This window comes from Narcine bancroftii, chromosome 1 (genome assembly GCF_036971445.1).
Source record: "Narcine bancroftii isolate sNarBan1 chromosome 1, sNarBan1.hap1, whole genome shotgun sequence".
Classification (NCBI taxonomy): Eukaryota; Metazoa; Chordata; class Chondrichthyes; order Torpediniformes; family Narcinidae; genus Narcine; species Narcine bancroftii.
In genome coordinates this window covers 196951673-196965663 of record NC_091469.1, presented here as the reverse complement: position 1 = coordinate 196965663, position 13991 = coordinate 196951673, and the positions used below count along the sequence as shown (strand labels likewise).

Sequence of the window (13991 nt, the reverse complement as noted above, 5' to 3'; positions counted from 1 at the left end):
TGTTCTTACAGCAATGCTGTTTTCAATAGCATGTCTGAGGCATGCTATAGATCTTAGAATACCATAATGCTTTAAATATGGTCAACTATGTCCCATTCAGATTTCTTTATCCTCAATTAAAAGTTACAATTGTTGTTTGATTTTTGAGAAAGTTTATATTTACTTCACGATAACAGCCAGTCACTTTAACTCTGCATATCCACAGAGGGATTAGCTTTATTTGCATTCACTTGCAAAATTAAAAGTTCCAGGGATTTTTTTTTGTGTACCTGAAAAATCAATTTCAACGTATTGCATTTGGCATATTTACAGTGCCCTCCATAAAGTTATTTTTTTCTTAATTGCCCCTGTGTTCCACAGTTTTAAATATGAAATCAAACAATTCACAAATTCTAGATTTTATTCAAGGCTATTTGTATACATTTTAGTTTGACCATGTAGAAATTACAGCACTTTCTATACATAGTCCCCTCCTTTCAGGGCATTACAATGTTTGGGACACATGTACTCATGTATGTTTAATTGGTTCATGTATAAGAAAGCTAGGCTTGCTTCGAAGCTTTTGAAGTTTGTAGTTGCCATTTTTAAACATGAGGACCAGAATTGTGCCATGAAAGTCAAAGAAGCCATTATGAGGCTGAAAAACTAGAATAAAACAGTAAGAGACTTTGTCCAAACCTTAGGATTACCAACATCAACAGTTTGGAACATTATTAAGAAGAAAGCGTACTGGTGAGGTCAGTAATCATAAAGGGACTGGTATTCCAAGGAAGACCTCCATTACTGATGACAAAAGAATTCTCATCATAATGAAGAAAAATCCTTAAGCGTATGTCTGACAGATCAAAACATTCTTCAGGAGGCAGGTGTGGATGTGTCAATGACGACTGTCCACAGAAGATTTCATGAACAGAAATACAGAGGCTACGCTGCAAAATGCAAACCACTAGTTAACCACAGAAAGGATGGTCAGATTAGTTGGTCAAGAAGTATTTAAAGGAGCCTGCAGAATTCCGAAAAAAGGTCTTGTGGACAGATGAGACCAAGATAAACCTGTATCACAGGTTTTGCAAGAGCAAAATGCAGAGTCACAAAGGAACTGCCCAAGATCCAAAGCATACCACCTTTGTAATGGTTTGCAACTTGCAGTGCAGCCTCTGTATTTCTGTTCATGAAGTCTTCTGTGGACAGTCGTCATTGACATATTCAAACCTGTCTCCTGATCTCTCAAGACATATGTTTAGAGATTTTTCGTCATTATAATGAGAATTCTTCTGTCATTAGCAGTGAAGTTCTTCCTTGGAAAACCTGTCCCTTTGCGATAACCGAGGTGACCGGTATTGTTCTTCCTTCTTAATGATGTTCCAAAAGATTGATGTTGGTAATCCTAATGTTTGGGCGATGTCTCTTACTAGTTTATTCTCGTTTTTCAGCTTCATAATGGCTTCTTTGACCAACTCTGGTCCTCATGTTGAAAAATGGCAACTATAGACCCCAAAGGTGATCAAAAGTTTAGAAGCAAGCCTACTAGGTCTCTTTTCCCTGTACCAATTAAGCAATTAAACATACTTGACCACTCAAAAAATTGTGAAACTAATGTCCCAAACATTATGATGCCCTGAAATGGGGGGACTATGTATAAAAAGTGCTGTAATTTCTGCATGGTCAAACCAAAATGTGTACAAATAGCCTTGAATAAAATCTGGAATGCGCACTTTAATTACATGCAAATTATCTGATCACAAATTTAAATAAAGGAAAAAATGTGTGTTTGTCCCAAACATTATAGAGGCCCCTGTATGTTTGGTATCAGCACCTGATAGTCTGAATACGCCTGGGATTGTCTGATCTCGGAAGCTAACCAGGTACAGGACTGGTCAGTACTTGGAGGGGAGACTGCCCAGGAACACCAGGTACTGGACAAACTGGCAACTCTCTGTCTGCCTTACAGTAGACAAAAGTTAAAAATTTTCATTTATGTTAGATTCTAAACATATTACATGACCATAATGAAACCTTTAGCTTTAATTACACGTGAATTGCTCGTAATCTAAACAATGCCAGAATCTACAATGGAGTAGATGACAACAATATCCCTTGAAAGAAAGATTGGGACAGAGCAGAATCAATCTGAATTTGTTAAAGAAAAATTAAATTTATCTCTTGATTTCTAGGATGTGACTAAGAGAATAGACAAATAGGATTTAGTGGAAAAAAAAAACAGTGGATGTGGTATATTTGGATCCCTAAAAGGCTTTTAAGAAGGTCCCACGTAGCAGGTTAGAACAAATGAACTGAACTGAGCCAACAATAAAAGTCGTTTCTCCCAAAAGCTCTGATTGTTTAAAATGTGCTGAGCAACAGATGATGCCATGACCCCAGTCAAACATCAGCTGTGTAAAAGGGAACTACATAGATGTGACCAGTCAAATTCCCCCATTGCTCCAATTGATCTGAAAATGGCTGCTTGCCTATGACAAGGAGAGAATCTCCTTTAAGCACATAAAAAATGCAGGTAAACTGGTCCAGAAATGTTTTAACTTGGAGGGAAGCACTTCAAATTAATAGAGAATTCATTGGAAACATTTCTATTGTGCAAGTCATGAGAATGTGGATCTATTTTAGGGAAGAGAGTGGTTGAAGTGACTACAGATAAGGGAAAGCAAAATAGGCATACAAAGATGAAAGGAACAAAGGGTACCGCTGAGAATTAGTTGAAGGGGGATGGTAGGATGGTACAATGGAACATAAAATACTGCAATGGAGGGACTGGGCTGAATGGTCTGTTTCTGCCCTATATAAGTTCCCTCCAATCCACTTTCTTGGATTCTAGCATACTATTGGATATGGCAACAATAAATAAATGTACACTTAATAAAGTGAGCCAGAACTTGATGCCGGTGACAAGACACTAATGTGAGACAAGCGTGACCTTATCTCTTTTGGATTTACCAATGCTAGCTTGTTGTTCAATGCCATATCAAATAGAAATGGTGAGCCACTCCAAAGTGGATGTAATGGCATCATGGAGGTGGGTCAGAAGAAGCCCAGACCAAAATAGCTCTGATTGTTTGAAATGTGCTGTGCAACAGATGATGCCATGACCCCAGTCAAACATATCAGAAGCCAACCTTAAAAATAAAACACAGTAAATAGCAGGCAAGAAGTCCAAGACTATACTTGCCTACTGGAATTCTGACCTTAATGATTCCAGTATTGTATTTTCACTTGTATAATATACACACACATATATACACATATATACACACACACACACACACACACACATATATATACATACATACATACATATACATACATACATATATACATATACATATATATATACACATATATATATATATACACATACATACATACATATACATATATATACACACACACACATATATATACACACACACACATATATATACATACATATATATATATACATACATATATACACACACATATATACACACACATATATACATATATATATATATATATATATACATAATATACACAAAGTACAGAAAATCTTAAACTAAATTAAAATATTTTCGTATAGCATGCACACATATAACGCACGGGTGTATCATCCTGTAAAAATAACAAAAACATGTGCAGATGACATTATCAGCCTGTATAGCTATCACCTGCATTCAATCTACCTAATCAGTATAAAAGGTCCTTGCGTTTAGTGCTACCTTTGAGATCTAGAGTAGTTTTCATAATGTGAGGAGTCAAACACTGCTAATTTCAAACTGAAAGTTGTTACCAGAGCAGAAGAAACTGGCAACTGAGCGGCAGCAAGAGAGTTTTGAGGTTGGTGAATAATCCATTTGCAAATGGTGGAAAGAGAACAATGAGCTTGAGAGAATGAATCCACAAAAACACGCATGTTGTGGCCCCAAAGCTAAATGGCCCCAATTAGCGTCTGATTTGAAGGAGTGGGTTCTTAGTCCTAGAGAACAAAATCAGGCTGTATCTAGTCACCATTCAGATGAAAGAAGCATCCTGGATTTCAAGGTGGGGTTCCCCTGGATATCAAAGTTTATGAAGTGAAACAGATTGTCTGTGGCTGCTTCTGGAACAAAAACTGTGGCCATAACCACAATGGGACATGAAAAGTCAGGCTTTAGTGTAGTCCTTGGCTGCGCTGCAAGTGGCACTAAATTCAAACCAATGGTCATATTTAAAAGAGTAGCATTGCTGTGAGAAAAAGTACCCAATACTCTGATTGTGCACTGTAACAAGAAAGGTTGGATGGATTCCAATGTTTGAAACTGTGGGTTACAAAGAAATCGTCACTCATATTTGATTCCATGGTGGCTCGCAAAGAGCATTCGACACAAAAGACTGTAAATTCTGTTGGTTCCCACATGAATTCACCTCATCCAGATCGTTAAAAAGAGCATCTATACTGAAGTTTGCGAATGGGTTGCCAGAGCATGGGATAACACCAGAAACTATACACAGTGGATTCAGAAAAGCTGGCATAGTATATGATGACGATGGTGATTCAAGATTAAAGCAGTGAAAGCGATGACATATCAGTACTGACTACAGTAATGGAAGAATGGTTGCAGGTTGTCCTAATGTCTTTTAATGAAGAGAGTGAACAATCCAACTTGGAAGGATAATGATGAAGAAGACTAACACAGACAGATGTGTGGTCCCTTGGTAACTCCTTCTAAAATGAACAATGAGCTCCTTTGGGTGGCAGGGTTAGCACTGCCGTTAGCGCATCAGTTACTCGGGTTCAGTGCACCAGTTACCCGGGTTCAGTAACCAAAGCTGTCTGTCAGGAGTTTGTATGTTCTCCCTGTATCGGAGTGGGTTTCCTCCGGGTTCTCTGGTTTCCTCCAACCCTCCAAGAATGTACAGTGGTTTGTAGGTTATGTGGTATTTTTAGTTGTTATGTTTTTATACTTTAACATGTTGTCCAGCTTTTTTCACTTTTTAAAGAAGATGTTATATGGTTATTTTAAATTAAAGCGATTACAAAATAATTTAGAACCAGTGGCTAGTCAATTAAGTTCATTTTTATATTCAAAGTGTAAAAAAATTGTTACATACCGCACATACATATATAACACCCGGTGGGTTACCTGGTTTGTAAGAAATGCGTAAAATATGATATATGGAGAAATCCTTGCAATTTGGCATGAAACTTCCAACATTTCTCTGAAAATTCCAATTCAATTGAAACAAGGTTGGAGAAATTAATGGAATTTTGTTTGAAAATCACACTGAAGCACAAGTTGATGAGCTAATGGTAGCAGTTTAATCCTTACCTTGCATGCTAACTGTGTGGTATTGCATGGGCTCTCCGTAACTCTGTCTTATTCTTATTTCCTTCCACATTCCAAAGATGTGCTAATTAGTTAGCATAATTTGTACCATATAGATGGGTTGCACGAGAATCAGGGAGTTGATGGGCACATGAGCAGGTTAATGAAATAAATGAACTAACTGAATGGTGCAACCCACTAAACCATCTGCTCCACCAAAAATACACAGAAATATCCATGATCCATGCTCCTCGTTCTTCTATGCTCTAGGTTTTACGAGCCTAAAGGACTCCAAAACCCAGCAGCAATAGAAATTCACCAAGACAAATGGTTACTTAAACAAAAGTTGCTTTTAATAATCTTTAAACATAAAAACTGGATCAAACTTTAACATTACTATTAACTTAACCCACTTCTAATTCTAAGCACACATGTATGTAATGTGTATATGTTCAGGAAAGTTCTTTGCTTTAATAGTCCAGTCATTCACTTCTCACTTCTCCAAGTTTCACCGGTATCAGGCAATTCTTATACTGTGCACAGAATTTAACATTTATGAATTTTCACCAGGCTCTGGTGCTTAAAAGTAAATGGTTACCACTCAGGGAGGTTTCTGTTGGTTTCAGAGAGAGATTTGTTGCATGTTGGACACAAACTGATTTCCTCCAATCAGTCACTTCAGTGTCTTGCCGAAGAAACTTCCCCATCATGGGTTTTCCAAATGATAACCTCTTCTTCCAGGTCACCACAGAGTTCCTCTTGTTTCCCTTGTTTCAGGAGAAACACTCTAGCCAGCCATTTCCTCTTGTAAGGACTACAAGGGTTTTCAACAGGCTGAACTCAGAATTCACAACCAGTCTTCAAAATGGGGTTTTCAACAAGCCTGCCAGCTTCCCATGTTGCAGCCTCCAAAAGCTACTGCAGAACTGTCGAACTGTTTGCAAAACCACATGACCTCTCATAGAACAACAAACTGCAACCAGACAGATTGCTGGCACCGGAATCAGTTTCTGCCTGGACCTCTGAAGAATGCTTATGGAGACTTCACAAGTAGGACTGATGGTGTGGAATAAAGCAACAAAGTTTCTAATCATCACTGTAAACATTCTCTGCTTATGCATAGCTCTTGCATTTCAAATGAGATGTCTTTTGTGAAATGTTAATATATGCTTGTGAAGTGACCTATACTAAACCCCCACACAATCTATCTCTTTTAAAGACATTTATATATAATATAAAATACAATATAACCCGTAACACAGGAAATAAAGTCCTAGCCTGTTTAACTTTTCCCTGTAACCAAGTCCCTGAAGTCCAGGCAACATCTAGTAAATCTTCCCTGCACTCTTTCCATCTTATTGATATTTTTCCTGTTGTTAGGTGACCAAAACTGCACACAAATACTTCAACTTTGGTTTCAACAAATGTCTTGTACAATTTTACCATAACAACTCCTGTACTCAATACTTTGATTTGTGAAGGCCAATATGCCAAAAGCCCCATCCAGAATTATGAAACAGTATTCCCAGATTCCTTTGTTCTACTGCACACTTCAGTACCCTACCATATACCGTGTATGTCCTTTCTTTTTTTTTAATTTTAAATTTTTAAACTTTAGCCATTTCGGCCCACGTCCATGCCACCCAATTTACACGTCATTAAACTACACCCCTTGTACATTTTGAATGGTGGGAGGCAACCGGAGACCCCAGGGAAAACTCACACAGACATAGGGAGAACGTACAAACTCGTTACTCACAGCACAGGATTCGAACCCTGGTCCGGTCTCAAATTGCTGGTGCTGTAAAGGCATTGCGCTAACCACTAGGTCAACCCTTTTGTCCTTCCAAAATGCAACACCTCACACTTGTCTGCATTAAATTCCATTTGCCATTTTTCCAGCCCATTGATCCAACTGGTCCAGATCCCTCCACAAGCTTTGAAAACTCTCCTCGCTAACCACAATGCCTCCAATCTTTGTTTCATCTACAAACTTGCTGATCCAATAAAATTTCTTTGTTTATTTGAAATAAATGTTATTTGGCAATTATCTCCCATTTGCTGCATGAATTATTTTGATTTTCCACTTGTGATGATTCCAAAGTTCCTGTCAGATCTTAAATTACCGTATTTTACATCATATAAGACCCGCAGACAAACAAGGACCGCCCCCATGTCAGTGGACTTTTTTTGAGTGTATTTACAGGTAAGTAGAATGTTTTTAATTCAATTCCCACTCATCTGCTGTGTGGCTTCTCCTCGGCAGGCTGCCCAGCCCCAGGGTCCAGTGTCCCCACCGGCAACCCCTGGGTGTTGGCGATGTTGGCGAATGGGCTCCTCCTGCATCTCTTGTGCTGCTGGGGGGCGGCTGCGGTCAACTTCCTCACCGTGGGAAATGAGCAGTGGCAGCAGCTCCAGAAAGCATGGGCTACCCGAGGGAAGGTATCCCGTGAAGCTGTGGGCCCACTCCCTGGACAGCCGCAGCACCTCCGCGGGCTTCTTGAAGCTGAGCGAGTAGCCGGTAACCCGCTCAGTGGCCATTATGGCAATGTTGGGCAGGCAGCAGGGGATCCCTTCCTCCAATACCAGGACTAGGTGGCAATACCGGGCAGACAGGGGGGAATCCCACCATCCCTGATACCGGGGCCAGACGGCAATACCAAGTGGAGAGCGGGGGATTCCACCCTCCCTGATGACAGAGCCAGGTGGCAATATCGGGCAGAGAGCAGGGAATCCCTCCCCCTGATACTGAGCCATGCACTGTCAGTGTTACTCACCATTATCACCCTAATTTCAACCGCATTAAATACCTGGGGGATATTTTTGAGCTAATTTCTGTGGGTCTTATATGTCATCAAATACGGTATTACATTGACAATGTTACACTCCATACTTTATATTCAAGGAATATTTTTGTTACCTGGTGAAAACAACACTATGAAGGTTGAGTGTGTCTTGAAAACATCCATCGAGAAAAGAAATTCTTGGAGGATAACATAATAGTATTATGGATTTGTCAGTGCCTCTTATCTTTTGAGAATCATTCTCTTAAATTATTGATCTTCCTCCTGTCATCATCCAGCTGGAAAATGTGTATTATGATAACAGGAATTGCTATTAGGCCTGTTGCAATCCTTCTCAACAGAATGCAAGGGTTGCATGTATTCCTTCAACATAAAACACCTCAGATCCGTGCAAACTGAATAGTTAGGCAATGGAAGGCATAAGACAAATACAATGACCAGGTCTGCAAGGCTCAGCCACATTAAAGGAAGTAGTAAGTTTCTCTGACCACTTCCCTCTCCTGACAGCCTTCGACAGGATGTTCCATAATATCATCATACTTTTCCTGCATCTTTTGCAATTTCTGGATATGCAAAGACATTAAAGCTATAAGGTTTCTCTTGAAGAATGCCCAATACAGGAAACATGTCGGAACAGAACAGCCTCCCATGATCAATAATTTCATAATGCCAAGGAAGCATACTGGCTAGAACAGGGGAAGGTCCCTTTCTTCAAGAGAGACAATTCGAGGGCTCCGTAGAATACTATATTTGTGGGATATAAAGGTGTTGCTATGAATTCCCGGGGCTGGGCAGCCTGCTGAAGAGAATCGCACAGCAAATGAGTGGGAATTGAATTAAACATTCTGCTTACCCTAAATACACTAAAAAAAAAACCACTCCCTTTTTATTTGTGCTACAGAAACTCTATTCAGAGATGTGGAATGGGTAATGAAAAAAATAGCTTCTGTCTCCTAAATTCACTACTTCAGGATATTTCATAAATATGTTGACAGACCTCAGAATTGTGCAAAGGCACAAAAAAGTTGCTTTTAAAATAAAAGTGTACCTTCCTTTCTTTTATTAGCCTAATCAGAAAACAAAACAACCTCCCAGTTGTTTAAATGTTAAGGCATTCAGTTCGAAATATTTTACATATGCTCAGCTTATGATTAAATGTTTATGTCTGCATTATTATTACATTTTAGTATCTGGCAGGCAAGTCCTACCAATGTATTCTGTCATTTGATGTGTTTTTTTTAAAATATTTCCCCCCAAAATATATTCTACTTGATAGTTTTTGTTCAATTGTTATTGTGAGAGATTCATCCTGAAGTGACTTCTCTTCCCAATTCCCAAGAACAATCTCTGAAGACTCCAAAGTATTGCATAGTGATACAATGTCCCATAAATATAGAGGAAGGCCATTTGGCCCATCTAGTCTATACACACTCTAAGGAATAGAAAATAAAAACAGAAACTCTTTACACAGATACTGCCTGATTTTTCCAGCATTTTCTCTTTTTCTTTCAGATTTTTAAAAACATTTTCATTCACTTCAAAAGAGCAATCCAGCTAAATTTTCTAATGCTGTAAGGGCTTATTTCTTTCATTTATGTGTTCCTTTCTGAATGCTATATTCAGATCTGCATTGATTGAATACCTGTCAGTGGTTTTCAGATAGTAAAACCTCTTGTACACATTTATACTTTAACCTTCTATACAGAAGATGAGCTTTGTATTAGTATTTTATATATTTTGTCCTTTCTGTCATTTTTCAGATGTCAATGTGCCTACTCTTCAATTTTTGACTTTATATTCTACAAAATTTTCTGAAAAAAAGATAGTTGCAACAAACACAAATAAATGGACTCACATGCAAATTTTGTGTCAAAGTTTCAAATATGGAGCCAAGATCAAATTTACTACATTAAAATACAGCACAGCATGGAATAAAAAGATGAAAGAACGCTGTGTGATTTGCTGAGTTTCTCCACCACAGAAAGATCAGTTTGTCCATATTGGCAGGAAAACCTCAAACCCCATCAGACTGAGCATTGGAACACCCCTGGCTGTGTGATTCACAACTCCTCCAAGAGAATCTCCAAATTTGGAGACAATACAACAGTAGCTGGCTTCATCAACAACTATGAGAGGAGGTTGAAAGACTCATAAAATGGTGTGAGAACGTCAACATAAGTCTCAACGTGGCAAGAAAAAGATGATGACTGTGGACTTCAGGAGGATGAACATCAACCATTCTCCACTACACATCAATGGTTCCATCATGGAAAGAGTGGAGATCACAAAGTTCCATGGCATGCATATAAGGAACGACCTATCCGGGACTCACACCAGCTCCTCACTACTTAGGAAGGCGCAACGGTACCTACACTTCCTAAGATGGCTGAGGAGGGCAAGGCTACCAGCCCCCATCTTGACAACCTTTTACAGGACTATGGTGGAAGGCATGACCTCGCTGGGCTGGGCAGACGGGCCTGCCTTCTGTACCTGTAGCTCCTCCCCACAAGATCTCTAACAAAGGCTGAGAGCCCTAGTCTCCTCCCTCATACCTGTCTTGGATGTGAGCCAGCAGCATGTAGAGGCATGCCAGAGGTTTTCTGATTAATAAAGCCTTTGACTACTTGCTTCATGTCTGCAGGTGGTCATTGATCATGCAACAATTTATTAATCAGATTTTTGAATTGCCATGGACAAGGTGATTAGACTGGAGAAGCTTGAAACCAATTCAAAAGAACCAGAAGCCTCTGTCAAGTTCCACGTGTGGCTACATTGTTTGATGGCCTACATGAGGTGTCACGAGATTACAGCCGACAGCCATCGATATGACCTGATCCACAGCGGTGGGTCACCGAGTGTACCAAATAATCCGTGACTGTAATGGCATAAAGAGGCAATGGCCCTACTACGACAGCAATACGGAGCCCCAATGAATGCTATGTATGCTCGCTAACTGGGCTCCCGACGCCAGAGCCCTGGTGAGTCAGTCAACAATTTTGTAAGGGCCATGCAGGAGCTGGGGCGAGCCTGCGGGTGCCGGGATGTGACTGCAGCGACCAAAAGAGCTCTTTTTTTTAAATTTTTTATTTTTCACACTATAAACCACATTGATCAAGATACATACATTTTCCTTTTCAAATATATAGTGTCGTTTTCTCCCCCACCTCTTCCCATCCCACCCTCCCTACCTCCCCTCCCATTCATTTAAAGTTCAGAATCTAAGATGCATTAAACCCGTCAATGTTGTCACTCAATAAAAATAAACAAGAAATTCCACTCAGTCAATTCTTTTCATTCCCTTCTCCTTCTGTCATTTTAGGTGGTAGATGTCCTCGGTAGGTTTTCTCTATTGTGTTTCATGTATGGCTCCCATATTTGTTCAAATATTGTAATATTATTTCTTAAATTATGTTATTTTTTCTAATGGAATACATTTATTCATTTCTATATACCATTGTTGTATTCTCAAGTTATCTTCTAATTTCCAGGCTGACATAATACATTTTTTTGCTACAGCTAGGACTATCCTACCAAATCTTTTTTGTGCACCATCCAAATCAAGTCCAAATTTTTTGTTTTTTATGTTACTTAGGAGGAAGATCTCTGGGTTTTTTGGTATATTGCTATTTGTGATTTTATTTAATATCTGGTTTAGATCTTCCCAAAATTTTTTCACTTTCTCACATGTCCAGATTGCATGAATTGTTGTTCCCATTTTCTTTTTACAGTGAAAACATCTGTCAGATACCGTTGGGTCCCATTTATTTAACTTTTGAGGTGTAATATATAGCCTGTGTATCCAGTTATATTGTATCATACGTAACCTCGTATTTATTGTATTTCTCATAGTTCCTGAGCATAACTTCTCCCATGTTTCCTTCTTTATCTTTATGTTTAGATCTTGTTCCCATTTTTGTTTAGTTTTACCATTTGTTTCCTCATTCTACTTTTCTTGTAGTTTAATATACATGTTTGTTATTAATTTTTTGATTATCATTGTGTCTGTAATCACATATTCAAAATTACTTCCCTCTGGTAACCTCAGACTGCTTCCCAATTTGTCCTTCAAGTAGGATTTCAGTTGCTAGTATGCCAACACTGTATCGTGAGTTATATTATATTTATCCTTCATTTGTTCAAAGGATAATAATTTATTTCCTGAAAAGCAATTTTCTATTCTTTTGATCCCTTTTTTCTCCCATTCTCTAAAGGAAAGGTTAACTATTGTAAAAGGGATTAGCTGATTTTGCGTCAGTATTTGTTTTGGTAGTTGGTAATTTGTTTTATTCCTTTCTACATGAATCTTCTTCCAAATGTTGAGCAGATGATGCAATACAGGAGAATTCCTACGTTGTACCAATTTTTCATCCCATTTATATAATATATGTTCGGGTATCTTCTCCCCTATTTTATCTAGTTCTAATCTAGTCCAATCTGGCTTTTCCCTTGTTTGATAAAAATCTGATAGGTATCTTAATTGTGCGGCTCTATAATAATATTTAAAGTTTGGCAGTTGGAAGCCTCCTTGTTTATACCATTCTGTTAATTTATCTAGTGCTATCCTTGGTTTCCCACCTTTCCATAAAAATGTCCTTATTATTTTCTTTAACTCCTTGAAGAATTTCTCCGTCAAGTGTATTGGCAATGCCTGAAATAGGTATTGTATCCTTGGGAAAATGTTCATTTTAATACAGTTTATCCTTCCTATTAGTGTTAGTGGTAAGTCTTTCCAATGCTCTAAGTCGTCCTGTAATTTTTTTAATTAGTGGATAATAATTGAGTTTATATAGATGGCCGAGGTTTTTATTTATTTGTATACCTAGGTTGCTTGCATTTGCCATCTGAATGGTGATTCTTTCTTAAATTTTGAAAAATCCGCATTATTCATTGGCATTGCTTCACTTTTATTTGTGTTAATCTTGTATCCTGACACTTCTCCATATTCCTTCAATTTCTTATGTAATTCTTTTATTGATACTTCTGGTTCTGTTAAGTATACTATAACGTCATCTGCAAATAAACTGATTTTATATTCCTTGTCTTTTATTTTTATCCCTTTTATTTTATTTTCTGTTCTTATCAGTTCTGCTAGTGGTTCTATGGCTAACGCGAACAATAAGGGCGATAGCGGGCATCCCTGCCTTGTTGATCTGCTTAAGTTAAATTGTTTTGATATATATCCATTTACTGTCACTTTCGCCAATGGCCCCTTATATAATGCTTTAATCCAATTAATATATTTCTCTGGTAAACTGAATTTTTGTAGTACTTTCAATAAATAATTCCATTCTACTCTGTCAAAGGCCTTCTCTGCGTCCAAAGCAACCGCAACTGTTGGAGCTTTATTTCCTTCTACTGCATGAATTAAGTTAATAAATTTACAAATATTGTCTGTTGTTCGTCTTTTTTTAATAAATCCAGTTTGGTCTAGATTTACTATTTTTGCTACATAGTCGGCTAATCTGTTTGCTAATAGTTTAGCTATTATCTTATAATCTGTGTTAAGTAAAGATATTGGTCTATATGACGCTGGTGCGAGTGGATCTTTCCCTGTCTTTGGTATTACTGTAATTATTGCTGTTTTGCATGAATCTGGTAAGCTTTGTGTTTTATCAATCTGGTTGATTACTTCCAGGAGGGGAGGAATTAATAAATATTTAAATGTTTTATAGAATTCTATTGGGAATCCATCCTCTCCTGATGATTTATTATTCGGTAGTTTTTTTTATTATCTCTTGTATTTCTACTATTTCAAATGGTTCTGTTAATTTATTTTGTTCCTCGATTTGTAATTTCGTAGTTCAATTTTAGTTAAAAATTCATCTATTTTGTCTTCTTTCCCTTCGTTTTCAGTTTGGTATAATTGTTCGTAGAATTCTCTGAAGTT

At 38.0% G+C, this 13991-nt stretch overlaps 1 protein-coding gene across 2 annotated transcripts in view; it reads right to left on the bottom strand.

The window, feature by feature from the left end:
- The window catches only part of traf1 (TNF receptor-associated factor 1), a 66650-nt gene that overhangs the window by 45631 nt on the left and 7028 nt on the right, over positions 1–13991 (bottom strand). The window lies entirely within an intron of this gene.